Source organism: Orbicella faveolata, unplaced genomic scaffold (assembly GCF_042242905.1).
Source record: "Orbicella faveolata isolate gen_17 unplaced genomic scaffold, um_ofav_v1 contig_34, whole genome shotgun sequence".
NCBI classification, from domain to species: Eukaryota; Metazoa; Cnidaria; class Anthozoa; order Scleractinia; family Merulinidae; genus Orbicella; species Orbicella faveolata.
The window spans coordinates 17913612-17928004 of NW_028301563.1; the positions used below are offsets into that span (position 1 = coordinate 17913612).

Here is a 14393-nt window from a genome sequence, read left to right on the forward strand (position 1 = left end):
ATATAAATTGCAACCTCGTCCTTCAATAAAAGCCTTAATTAATGCTCGTTATTTATATTTTTGGGGCTTATTTCTACCTATATGGTATTGGGTTACATCTTGAAAATTAAAATTTAACGGAAATGATTCACCTTTCGAATCGTTAACGGCAGTCTGATTCAACATCGCTTGAGCTGAACTGCAATATAACCTCCTATAACCCTTTCTTATTCCTATAAACAATCGCCACGTCCGCCATATTTCTTTCGGATGCATTTAAACCAATCAGCCTGTTCGTATGAATGGGCCAATCAGCAAGGGTGTTACCTCAGCATTGCCAAGGGTATTCTCCCGTCCCACCATTTTGACAAGTAGAGAAAGCCCTGGGGACGAGGTTGATATAAATTAAAAATTAACGATAAATTAGGAAAATTAAAGGGTTAACAACCTACACGAAACGCACAACAAAACTGAGAGCTACTTGAAAGCTGTAGATGATCAAAGGACGAACACAGGAGAAAGGAGGAGAAAATGTCTTTATAAGTAATTTGATTACTCAGATGTGTGACCCTCCGCCACTTTCTACGGAAATGGAGAAGGCGATTGAAGTGAGTACATGACATCTGCTATTTGACCTAATTGTTTTGGTTGGCAAATTGTTCATTTTCCAGCCCCAGCTGGATAGTTTCCAGTAATGTAATCCCAAGTCGCCCAGATTCACTATTTGTCTACGACTTGAGCTACGTATAACTTGCTGAGCTTACTGTTTCGCATCTACCATCGCAAACAAAGCATCAACAAGCGATGGATGTCTGTGTAAAAGAGAGCAAATTAATGTCCCCACCGAAACGTGGCGACAATCTTCACAAGGCGTCCTCCATTTTGTCCCTTGCTGCCATTCTGTTGACGATCGCGCTGTTTGTGAGAATGGAGAAAGTGATCCATGACTCGAAAATGATGGATTCAAAATTCACGCTGGAAATTCAACAAATCAAAGAAGATCTGAGAGAAGAAAAAGCTTCTCATCAAGCTCGGGTGAAAGAGAACTTTGATATCATCAGTGGTAAGTTAAAGTATTGTTGTTGTCATTCTCTTGTTATTCTAAGGGACGCTATCAACGCGAAGGTCATGTTTGCTCTTGAAAGCCATTTACAGCCTTGATCGTCTAAGTTTTATGTTCCCGGGTTTTCTTATCTCGAGCAGCCGTCGTAAAGCGTTGGGGATGTTTGCTGTGGTCTTTTTACATTATCATTGTTTATGATTGGTGATAAAAGAATTGACACAAAATGTTGGCGAGTAACATCCCGCAGATTCTATACTCCGCCATTATATGGACAAAACATTCATGCATTGTTGCAAAGCTTTGCATGTTTTTCATGGTTCCAATGGGTTTGATACGATGCTTACATACGAATGTTCATGACAAATCAATTCTAAAGGGTCTCTCTTTTGGTTGATTTAAAACCTTCAGCACAGACTACAGCGACTGAGTAGCGAGTAGGCCGCAAATGGAGGGGGATATTGGGGTTTGCGTAATGCGGTATTGTATAATTTTTCTCGCGGTATCTCGGTAATTTTAACTTTGAATTGTAGTATTTTGGTATTCTCCGAACCTACGGGATGCGGTTTTTTAGCATTCTTGACGGTATTACAAATTATCCTCCAAGTTCTCCAACGTTTTCCGAGCCTTTTCCACTTTCCATTCGGAAAAGGGTCAGTTATTTTTTGCCAATTAGTAGCCAATGGATGTAACTTACTTTGTTTATTTTGTCTAAATCAAAAATTACCAAACTTAAACTTCATTAACAAATTCGCTCATTGTTATTTTCAGAGTAGTGGTTTGGGTATGACATTACGTTTCCACTCGATATATATTGCAGTCTTGCGGTATTTAGCGATTTTTTAATTTTAATTTTAATTTTTTTCTTTGCGGTATTTTCCGAACTTCTTGCGGTATTGCGGTGTTCAGAACCCTCAATCTCCCCCTCCAAATGGTTGCATCTCTCAACGAAAGAGTTGCATACAGAGGTAATGCTTTGCTTACTAATAGCCAGTCCAGGTGATGTTCACCGCTGAAGCCAAGGTATTGCCTGTGCAGTAAACGAGCGGATTATAAAAGGAGATGGGGTGACTACTTTTTTTTGGCACATCTGGATTGTAATGCAAATCTGTTTCTTGGAAAGACCCACCGAACACAAAGTTAGTCCATGCAGTGATCAAATAATTTCTATTTACCGAGTCAGAGGTCATATTTCTGTGGTATTTTAATATGTTTTTCTTAGCACGTTTTAAATATCAACATTGAAAGATTGGAAATCACTAGTGATTAAAAACAGCAAAAGCTAGGATTTGAAGCAATCAACTGAACTTGTGTATGATCATTTGAGCCTGAAATGGAGACATGCCATTGACTAGTGACCTGCGCATCCTGTTTCGTATAAACTACATCGACCTAAATTGAAACAAGAACAACTGGGAAAGCAACTCACTTTTTTATCGTTCTATACAGTACATAGATTTTATCTCGAATTAGAAGATCGATACGATGCAAATCCAATGTATATTCAGACGTTGCCTGAATGACTGTTGTAGATTGCATCCACCAATGGTCCGAATTTACTCACGCCTTGATCAGAGTACCAACGTTAATAAAGCCGGCGTGACCAGTGAACGCCAACAGACGGTTCTCAATCGGTTATTGTTATTGTTTCTTTTTCCCGACGAATGTCAAGCACCGATGAAAATTGATGTTCAATTGAAAGAATAAGAAACAATAAAAAAAGGCGTTGGTGTATATCGATGTTTGAATAGAGTTGGCAAGCTGATGCGCATAAGAAGCTATAAATCACGCGAATGACAGAAACAATCAAATGATATTGTTTCTACAGACATGCATTCCAACGGTCAAATTTCACGTCGCAGCATAAAGACTCACAGCCAGTATCCTGATGCCCTTCAAGGACTTAGTGACGGAATCAAGAATTATGTAGTCGCCATTATGAAGGAATCAGTGGATTCTTACTGTCTCTCTCCTGGCAAAGTGTGCGTGGCAGGTCCCCCCGGACCGAAGGGAATCGAAGGATCTCGTGGTGAACGAGGACCAAAAGGAAATACTGGAATCAAGGGCCAAAAAGGTACTCAAGATTAAGTCACGTGTTACCTGGTCATTGATGCCCTGCTCTAACTGAGATCTCGTCAGTTTCTAGACATTTTGATAAGCGTTTTGATCAGTTTCTACGCAAATTTTAATAGAATGATTTTGTTGTTTTTGTTTTTGTAAGCATTGCATAGCATCACTAATTTATACTAGTAGAATTCTACTCTAATGCTAACTTAAGCGCTGCAATCGAATTGCCTGAGCTATACACACTCTCATCCAGTTGTGTGTAGTGGCAGTGTAGTCATTAATTAGAGTGCAGTTGACTTTGGTTGCACCCTCTTTAACTATCACGCATTATAGTTCACCACTAAATTTTCTCCGATTCTTATTCACTTAAACTGATCACGTGACGCGATAGTGTTTATCCGCCGAGAAAACCTATCAGCCCATAGTACCCTTCCGAGGAAAATATCCGGATGGATAGTGCTCGTCTGTGAAAATTCTTCTGTAAACAAGCAGGCTTATAGAAAATAAATAATTTAAATTTATTAAGAGGGTTTTGTCTGTTTTCTGTTTCAAATTTCACATTTGGCTTTCACGTGTTTCATCTAAAACTGTTGAGTATAATTCAATATGATTTTTGAACGGATGCGCGGAATATAATTTAGTGTGAACCTATAAAGACAATAGCGTGTTTTTATCTCGGAACTATCGCTCTGATAATTGCTTCTTGGAAATTCGATGTTCTTAAAATAAGCATATTTGCCCTCGAAGCGTCGCTTCTCATGGAAATATTTGTTTTAAGAACATCAAATTTCCGCCGGGCAACTAGAAACAATCTATTGTTTAAACAGAAATCTCGAGCACATAATCCAATGTAATTGTTGAATAGAAACCTCGAAGTCATAATCTAATTGTTTATATTATAGAAAATTACTCGGAAAACATGTTTAACGGGGAAACGGAGAAAATCTTCAACACTTTGATTTGGTTCTGACAGGTCAATTGTATACTGACCAATATTAATGAAGTTCAGAACACGTCAGCAAACCTCAAAACCAGAAAATAATTACCCTTGCTGTTGGCAGTTTAGTGATTTCTCATGCCTAATTGACTTTTACCTCGCTACACAATAGCATTCCATAAATATTTCTGGTGTTGACGATTTTCTTAGTTTGACAGTAATCACTAGGCTATCTTGTAAATAACGAGCGTCAAGATTAATTTCAGTCGGGACCTGGTTACCTCTATACGGTTAATGATAAAAATAATTGTTTGATGAATATCGGTTACTTAGTCAGGGTATAGCCATGTAAACATGGCTTCCGAATTAGTTCATTGTTAGAGCGGTTTTCCGTTGAGTGTCTAAAATAATAATCAGGCAATTACCTTAGTTTTACTTTTGGTTTATCTACGTTTTGAGATTGGCGAAATAGTCTAATTGGTAAATTATTGGTTTGGTTTTGGTTTAACGACACTTAATTGAAAACCCACTCTGTGATTCACAAATTTGAATGCAATTAGACCAATTCGATTCCAGCGAGGAAAGTTGAGTGCACGAGAGCCCACTTATACGGACAAAATATGTCGCAGGTAACATAATTATTCCCCGGAGTTACCCCATATAAGCTCTGTTGGTGAAGATGTCCGGGACTCTGAACAAATGCAGAGTTCAAATATTGTTTAATTTCTTTTCTTTTTCAATACAACACCGTCAGGAGCAGCTGGACGTCCGGGACCTAGAGGTGATCCAGGAGAGTCCATATCTGTTCCAGAGGTCAATGTATCTCCTACGTCACTCACTGTAACTCAGAACCAGACCGCCACGTTTTACTGCTCAGCTGATGGTAATCCAAAGCCTAGCGTGTCCTGGAGTAAAACAAGTGGAACAGTACTTGTGAATACGGACGGTCAAAATGATAAGCTACAGATCAAGATTGCAGGATACAATGACTCGGGGAGTTATGTTTGCACGGCTACAAATGTCTTGGGACAAGCTAAGAAGGTGGTGAAACTTTTCGTGGAAGGTACGTTCCTTGAAATAGAATTTAACCCGTGGCACGGACAAGGAAAGTCAAACCCCCACAGTGGTACAGGGAGGGGGAGGGGTTAGATGGAGCCCTCATCTTGGATTTCGTTCTGTTAAGAAGCAACGTAATACATTTTTTTAGTAGATAGCTCTGTGCTTACTCTACAAGATGATGCCATTTATGTTTGTTATGACGTCATTTGTTGGGCCATCTTAGACCCGCCATCTTGGATTTCATTATTTTCTTGAAACGTCAAAAATAGCGGAAATCATTATAAAATCAAGCCAAAATGCTTATAAAATATAGAAAAAGAAAGACTTTTTGCTATTTGATGAAGAGAACTGAAAAAAAAATGTGAATTATGTCAAGAAAGCAGATTTTTTGCCAGACCTGCATGGACCTTTATAGTTGCCGTGGCAACGTCAAAAATCATGGAGACACTATTGACATATCAAAATTTCCGCGAAGGATGAATGAACAGCTACTGAAAGTTTCAGCATCTTAGATTAAATCTTCCTTTCAAGACTTTGAAAAACCTTTTGTTGAGATGGCATCCTCGCCCTCCTCCCGTCAAAATGAAGTCAAAACCCCATAAACTCATTTGGAAATGCTAACTTGCTAACTAGAAAGCATGTCAATCAACTGAAAAGAAGATATCTTTGTTTTCTCATTTTTTATTTGTTTTCTGTCTGCTGGTGTCTTGCCTTAACATGACCGCGCAATGATATTTCTTCAGTAAGTTTTTATAAAGTGCTTTGAAAATTTTTAATGTGCTTCATTATAAACTACATGATTACTGATGTCATTGCATTAGGTCAGTGTAGTCTGTTATAACCAGTTCTAACAAAATCAGATATCTGCATTGGATTAGAATGAATCGTAGGGCCATCATGGTTAAATAACTTAGTTTCTTTCTTTTTTCATTCATTAAGTTTCTCCGGAGTTTACTAAGATACCTGATAGACTGACAAAAGTTATTGGAAATTCAGTAGCCTCGATTGCCTGTCAAGCCTTTGGTTTTCCGCCACCAACAATTGTTTGGTCGAGAGGACTTGTGCCGTTACCACAAGGACGAACCACTGTTACCAATGGTACACTGAATATCTCCAACTTTAGGCCTCAAGACGTTGGTCCTTATCAATGTAAGGCGACCAATAAGCTGGGATCTGTTACTGCACTGACAACCTTACATTACGTTAAACAAGGTAAAAATCTTTTCTTTTTTTTTTTTTCCCACATGCTTTATTTATACACACAAATATGCTTGGATTGTTTACACTGATATAAATCACTTACACTAATACAGTGTTTGGATTTTACATAGTACTTCGCTGTTAAGTTAAAAAAAAAAAGCACAAATAAGTAATCAAAAATATGACAAAACAGGACATCAACAAAAAGTAAGATGGCAAAAAAAAAATAGACCAAAGGCCGATATTCTACTAGGTCGGTCTCGACGAGGCCTGGGTAATGATAAATTTAATACAGCAGGACTGAAAGTGTTTGAAATATTCTTACGATCACAGAATGCAGAAAATAAACAATCAAACAAACAACAATCAAAAACACATCTTAAACAAAAAGCAGCTAATTGTGATTGAGAATGGACTCAGCTTGTAATCACGTCTCACATTTTCAAAAAAAAAAAAAGAAAAAGAAGGAAATCAAATTTTGAGAAAAAGGAAAAAAAAAAAGTCCTTAACGATTTAAGTTAATTCTTTCAAAAAAGTCTAAAACTAAAATAAAACCTTTAAGAGTGGTCTTGCAATTGCGGGATCCTTTGGGACAGCGATACGTTCAGTACTTAGGAAAACATTGGACCGGCAATGAATCAAACTGAATGGTTGATTTTAGGTATTGCCACACCTTCTGAATTAATTTTAGTAGTGAATAATTAAGGTCACGCACCCTTTGCGGTATTTTACTGGCCAACCTAGATGACTACATTTGCAGTAAATTATTAAGAAATCTATGTCAGCAAAGGCCTATTAATAAACCAAACACCCAAACCCTGAACATCAATAAAATACTTGGTTAATTTAATTTAACTTTCTTTACGTCAAAACAGCTTTCGAAAGCTTTCATGATCGCAAGCAGTCAGTGTAAATTAATTCATTTAACCTCCTGCTGGAAAAGATTAAGATGTAAATTACAATCATCTCTTAACTTGTCCACTGTACAAGATTTTCTTGAAAGCAAGCCGTTCCATTTTCAGATTAGTGGAAGAGCTCAGCTATAGTAGGTGGCAACGCATTTTATCAAAGTCACCTCAAGCAGTTCCTGGCGCCTGCTGTTGGATTGAACCCTCAGTGGGAGCTGTGTTATCGCGCCTCCTCTCATGGCTGGGCTGGCAGTACCTTTCACAGCAGGTGTGATGGGAAACGTGACACGGTTACCATCATCAAAAAGGGACAATACGTGTTTGGAGGATACACCGATATACCTTGGGGTAAATGACGTAGCTTTTATTCTATTTCGATTCATCTGTTTAAAAGTTAGTCTTGTACCGTAGTAGCAGGGCACAACTGCACCCATAACGTTCAAAAAATTTTATTGGCACTGGCTATGTGATCTGTCTTTTAACAAATTAAAGCGTTTTACTAATAAGTGTATGATACGGCCGATGACAGTCTAGGTCCGAGTTGTATTATCGAACGTGAGAATTTGCTTTGCTTTCAAAGCAATATTTTTTTTTTTATAGTATGACTGACCATCAGACAGCTAAAAACTAGGCAGCTCCATGATTCTGCGTTGCACCCAATGCAAAGCTCGAATGTGGCGTGCCCCAAAGAGTGAAAAACAAACAGTATAGTCAAACATCGTCGTACACCAAGATGCTATGTAGTGCAACTTCAGGAAATTGCATTTTAAATAGAGTACCGCGTCTTCGGGACTCACAACTCCTGTGTAAACATTTCTGGAAAAACCTTTTGCTCATGGATGACGTAACATCCATGAGCTTAGGAGGCAGTCGGATGGCACTCACTAACTCGATTGTGATTAATTTATTCATTAAACTTGAATTGAACAATTTTCTCCTACCTTCCCTACTAAGTATTGTTTTTGTCCAAGAGTGTTCAGTCGTATTGAGGAAGGTTTTTGACCCTGGACGATGGGAGACCAGAAAGGCGTACATTTGTGCCAGAAAAATGGTGAGCCTGGGTACAAGTTTGTCGAGCACTGAAGTTGGCCATTTTGGTTTCACGTGTTTTCCTTTCGTAAATATGTAGTTTTTTGCCTATCGGCCTTTGCTCACACGTAGAAGAAAGCTGGTGGAGACATTTATGACTGTGGTGATGTATCGGTGACAACAGCGCGGTTAACGAGGTCAAAGAATTGATAGAAGAAACCCGCGGGAAGACAAAGCCGGAAAGTGGGATCGTGTTAACTTAGCATATGGGCGAAATTACATGCAAGCTGGTAGCTTTTTTTTTTCTTGGCAAGAGAATTCGATGGTTTCCCCTCGCTTTCTCTCCTTGTGGAGTCCAAGGTGAGCTTAATTCCAATTATAAGTTCTTGGTAAGTTTTGGCTTCATTGCTTCTTTATTGTTTTATTTTTTATACACCCATTGAAATTCTGTCTGTGTTAGTATTTGACGGAAGTTCAAAATTTTTAAGCTTATTTCAAAATATTACAAGTAAGAAATTCGAATTGCCTTATCTTTTAAATTTGTTGTCGTTCAGACTACATTTCTTTTGTATTCCATGCAGTTCGACCAGAGTGAAAATTTCTTCACAAATGGTATGCAAGTCAACCTACATGTACGATCGAGCAAATATACTCCGAAATATTTTAGTGATCATGGATGGACAAACTAAGTCCAAGAGACTGTGCAGATGTACATGTACTTTTTGTGAGACAGATGTGCTGTCTAATTGTGCCAACATAAGCCTGACGCATGTTGTTTGGTGATGTCGAGTTTTTTTTCAGTTACTTCTGGAAATGAGAGAACCTTATTCCAAAATGGCAGCCAGTTTATTGTTCTTTTGTTTACATGGTAAGTAGCCCTCTTTGCCTCGTCAACATGTACAATATACAAAAGAATTTTGAAGTGAAAATGAGGCAAAGAGGGCTAATTAACATGCAGATAAAAGAATAATTAATTGGCCGCTATTTTGGAATAAGGTGTATTGAAGTTAAAACTTGACATAATTATGGAGAAGAGAATGCTTGATATTTGTCAACATAAGTATGTTCTGTAATCATTGCAAAAATATTAAAAAATATTACTGCATTGCTAGTGAGATTAACACAAACAATTACCAAGATATATAGGAATAAAATACCGTGATTTTTGTTTACAAGAGAAAAGACTATTGTTATTTTACTTGCAAGCACTGCAATATGTAATACCGTTATTATTGATTGCACCAAGTTAGGGCTTCTCCCCATAGTTGATTAAAGGCTTAGCAAGACAAGGATTTTAAAAATTAATTGATTATTTGTCCAAGAAAAAAGATCTAGTGGGCCCACAATCGATGTGAAATGGATTTCAAGCTAGAAGCTGCATTTATATGAAAGAGAAGCCTTTCTTGTCAAACACTATGTAAGATGGATAGGGTTTTGACCTTGGGTTAGAGCCTCCTTGTATAAAAATTTGTTACTTTCCTTCCCCATCCCCATAGACACAGTTATAGGAAAAAAAAACATACAAATTGTAAATAAAAAACATCCCCTTCCCTTGAGGCTCAAGATTGAAACGAAACTGTCTGAAGTGATTCTTATAATATTGAAGGAAATACTTTTCTTTCTATAGATTTCCCATTTACCAGCAATCTAAAATCAAATTGTTAATGTTTGACATAGCTAAAAGTAAACAAGATTTTGTCAATATCCATGTCCCACTTAAGTGAAATTGGGCATAATACTCTTGGCAGTACTGGCATTCTCAAGTTGATTGTCTAAAATAAATGTCAAAATCATGTATTATAATTTTTGCATAATTGTTTTACAGCTGTTCCATAATGTTAACTAAACAAGGACCATAACCTATTTACGTTGACCCAAAACGCACTGCCGACTCACTGATACTATACAACAGGAGCCATAATCGGGGACGGAGACCGTAAGCGCGCGCCATTTCAAGTATTGGGGTTGTCCCCATGATATGGGGCAATAATTCTATTTTTAGAACAAATTGCGCCATCACCTGCGGCACACGCGCGTACATGCTGGGAGGATTTTTGCGGATGTCGCGCGGGGGAAATGGCGTCCGAAATTCCCGAAATGTTTCATGTTTTTGCCCCACAACTCAACGCGTTTACGTCTGTTGGAATTTTGCTTAAGTATTTTCGTCGTAAGCTGCTCCAGTTTGAGTGAAGTAAGACAGTGTCGAATTTAGGTATGTTCCGCTGTAAGCTTATATATATCGCTGACCAAGTTGTGTTCCGACTGATGCTTCTTTTACATGAGCTGTACATTACTCCACTTTAAATTTCAGATATGGTCACGTGACTGATTACATCATCACACCAAGTTTCCGGAAAAAAATATATTTCATGGCATTAATTGATTTCCTATAACCTCGCACACGGCTGGCGCGCCAGAAATTTGAATCGACCAATCAGGATTCAGTAGGCGGAAAAAACTTAACTGTTCTTACGTTAATGTTTGTTAACATGAAAGGCATTGAAATCGGGCAACTTTTCTCACTGGAGATGACCTTTTAAAAATACTCACGGAAAGGGTTTTGCAATTCCAAAAGCCATATCAGTTTGTAAAAAAGAAAAATATGAAGTGTTCATAAGCTTCTCATTTGGCGCCAAAAATGGGTCGCTTGCCTCCGGCATCTCGCTCGTTGTTCGTCTAGTGTCGCCAGGTAGGATAATAGTTGTGTTATTCTGAACAAAATATGCTGTTCCTCGTCAAGTTGAAACCAGAATTCTCAAGTTTACTATTAGAAATGGCCAAAGCAACTTTAGCATTATAATATAGCATTGTCTTTATTTTTGTTAGCTGTGAAGAAAAATACTATCATCGTGCCGTTCCAGTAGGACAGCTCGGTTTTGACTGCCTTTCGTACTGCGGGCGCAGCCGCCGTATGCAAGGAATGTAGTACCCTCGCGGACTTCAAACTGACAAAGTTATCTGACATGTATTTTTTCAGGTGCAAAGAATGCTGGGAAGTTCGCTATTATAATTATAATATATTAGTTTTAATTATTATTATTATTATTTACATACATACATACACACATACATACACACATACATACATAAACTTTATTTAAGCTCGAATTTCAGAGTAGCTTGACAAGCTACTATTTCCGAGAACAAAATATTTGATAACGAAAAATTAAAATAGAAATTGCTGTTTACATATTTACAATTGACTTATATTAACTAATTATAAAATTGTCATTTACATGTTTCATGAATTGGCTTTACTGATGTGCTTTTTGAAGTCTGAGAAGTTACATAACCTTATAAAATTGGGTAGAGAATTCCATTCTTTTGTTGCCAGATAAGTAAAGGAGTGGAGACCAAAAGTTGTAGTTTTAGGTTTGGGCATTTCCAGTATATAGTTTCCACGCATGTTGTGTGAAGTAGAACGGAACGAGAACATGTTTCTCATATAGACCTGATAGCTAATGAAAAATAGACTTTTGTACAAAATAGTAAGGAATTTACAGATGCGTTGATCATGAAGTTGGAGACAGTTTACCCTGTCTAGCAGCACATTATAAGGCGATTCAAAATCGCTTAGAATGAATCTCAGAGTCCTTTTGTTAAGAGCTTCTATTTTGTCCCTGTTGTTTGCACTGCAAAAGTGCCAAACTGTTGAGCAATAATCAAAATGAGGGAGTATGTAGGCCCTATACAGTTTCACTAAAATGTCTTTGGAATAAGGTTTCTGAACCTAAGCATTACATTAAACTGGTTGTTGACATTTTTGCAAATAAGAGATATGTAATTGGGAAAATTTAAATTGTTCTCAATGTTCATTCCTAAAATGTCAATTGAGTCCTTTGTAGGAAACGAGAAGGTGTGTTCCGATTTTCCCAGGATCAAAGCCTGATGTTTGCTTTCATTGGCCAACATTCCATTTTGCCGGTACCACCGGTTTGCTGTCTCGACTGCGTTACGCATGCGCCCATCTAGCGCAAAAGGACATTTATTTGCCAAAGGCGAAGTGAATATTGATGAATATTTACCAATTTTCAGGAGCCTGAGGCGAATAATTGTTTTAGTATAATTACTCAGGTGATTATGGAATAATAGAAATCCCTAAGCAAAGGATCGACCGAAAAATGTTAAATTTCATTTGTCATTGTCACGCGTCAATGAACAACTACGCGCACAAATCACGTGGTTTAATACAACACATGTTCAAAACGGCAAGTGTTTTTTTTTTTAACGATCTCTCTCGGTTTGTTGTTGAAGCCATTCTGTTAGATAAATAGAGTAAATAAATAAATTGTTGTGAAATTTAACAGTTGTTTTGATTTACTCATGCAACTCGACATAAGCGACATTTTCACGGGTATTTATTAGATTTCTTTGTTATATTTAGCACAATTTTCACATCTTACCTTTGAAAAGTGTCACCCCGAACTTTGTTGCAGCTTTGGTGGTTCTCACGGGATAGCATTTTCTTTCATTATATTTTTTTTGTTGTTGTTTTGGTTTTTTTCAGAAATATCGACAAAGCGTGACGCGGCCAATTTGAAAATTATAGCGGAATACAACGCCATTGTCAACCAATGAATTCTATAATCACCTGGGTAGTTATACTAATATTTCTTATCGTTTAGGGTCCAGTGGTGGTGCTAGTTACACTTCAAATGCGTTCTTATTTTCACTACGAAACAAAGAAGATCGTGTATTCAAGAGCATGGTGAAAGATCCATCAAAAGCAATTTACGGAGGCTCAAATCAAGGCCCAACATTTGGTTGGGGGTGGGACATGTACATTGCCAACAATGCCAACAGTAATACTTTGTCTTACGCAAACTTTGGCGTTTCCTACTCTGTTCCAAGTGGAGTTCAAGACAAAAGAACAATCCTGGCTGGGACTCACAACTTCACACCTGATGAGGTGGAGGTGTTTTACCTCGGTTGAATCGTTTTAACAACGTTTTGGAATATTTTCATTTATCTAGTGAACATTTATGTATTAACCCTCAGACGTACCAGCTAACTCCTACCCACACCGTGGTACAAAGGAAATGGATGGACACCCCCTCTTTGATTTTCCCATTTTCTGAAAAAGTCAACAAATACCGGAAATTAACACAAAATCAAGCCATAATGCTTATAAAATGTACAAATCCATGAATTTCTGCAATTTGACGAAGAAAACTAAAAAAAAAAAAAAAACAACTGAATTGTCTCAAAAAGTTGATTTTTGGCCAGACCTAAATGAACTTTGATGTCAAACATGATGAACACGCAAATGACATACCAAAATTTCTGTAGAGAATTAAGGAAGAGCTTATGAAAGTTTCAGCCCCTTAGAGTAAATCGTCTTTTCAAAACTTTGAAAAACCTTATCGGGTCGTGGTATCCACCCCTCTTCCCTCCTTGTACGTCCGAGGGTTAAGAGGCTGTCAGCGTAAGATCGGATAAGGCAAACTTCGAGCCTTCGCAGATTGGCCTCATTTTTTCAGCGAAATTCAGACATTATATCCAATGTACAAATATCACATTTATTTGGATCATTTCGATTTTTTTTTTTTTTTTTTTTTTTTCATTTTTTTTTTCCGAGACGGTTTTTAAGGCGACCTCAAAACTAGCTAATTTGTCTTGGGAGACTGAAATTTTGCTATAAATGTCGGGCGCGCGCTGCCATAAAAACAGTGTTTTATTTCAACAATCTAAGTGTTTTACATGCAAAATTGCCACCTTTCTTCGATATTTTTAATGTTAAACAATTATGTTCTGTTAAAGTTTGACGGAGTTATGAATTTTCGAACCGGAATGTAAGAACCATAACATACCTATAGTTAAAAGCTATTTTCTAAAATGTGGGACCTGACTTAGGATCATAACTAGAAATCTCGGACACGCCCGCGCAGTTGAAAAGGTCAGATTAGCAAAAGTGAGTCACACAATTTTTCACGACTTAGAGAAGCCACGCTTTAAGACGCAGTAAATCACATTACTCAGTACTTTGTATCCATTGCGTTTCAAGAGTAGGGCATGTTACTCTGTAAAAGTTTTCATGTTTTCTGGTCGACGAAAACTGATATTTCTGCAAAACCGTGCAGTGAAATCCACCAGCAATAAAGTACACTTCTTTGCCATTTCCTCGATCAGCTATGTTGTTTTTCCCTGGGTAGCC

The 14393-nt window shown here is 37.6% G+C and overlaps 1 pseudogene across 1 annotated transcript; it reads left to right on the plus strand.

The window, feature by feature from the left end:
* The first annotated feature begins 638 nt into the window (after positions 1-638).
* On the plus strand, positions 639-13432 carry LOC110060559 (neural cell adhesion molecule L1-like protein; annotated as a pseudogene). The gene is made up of 5 exons (XR_016201576.1): positions 639-1042; positions 4798-5106; positions 6042-6314; positions 7325-7558; positions 12865-13432. The product of XR_016201576.1 is annotated as a neural cell adhesion molecule L1-like protein (transcript).
* Positions 13433-14393: the final 961 nt, after the last annotated feature.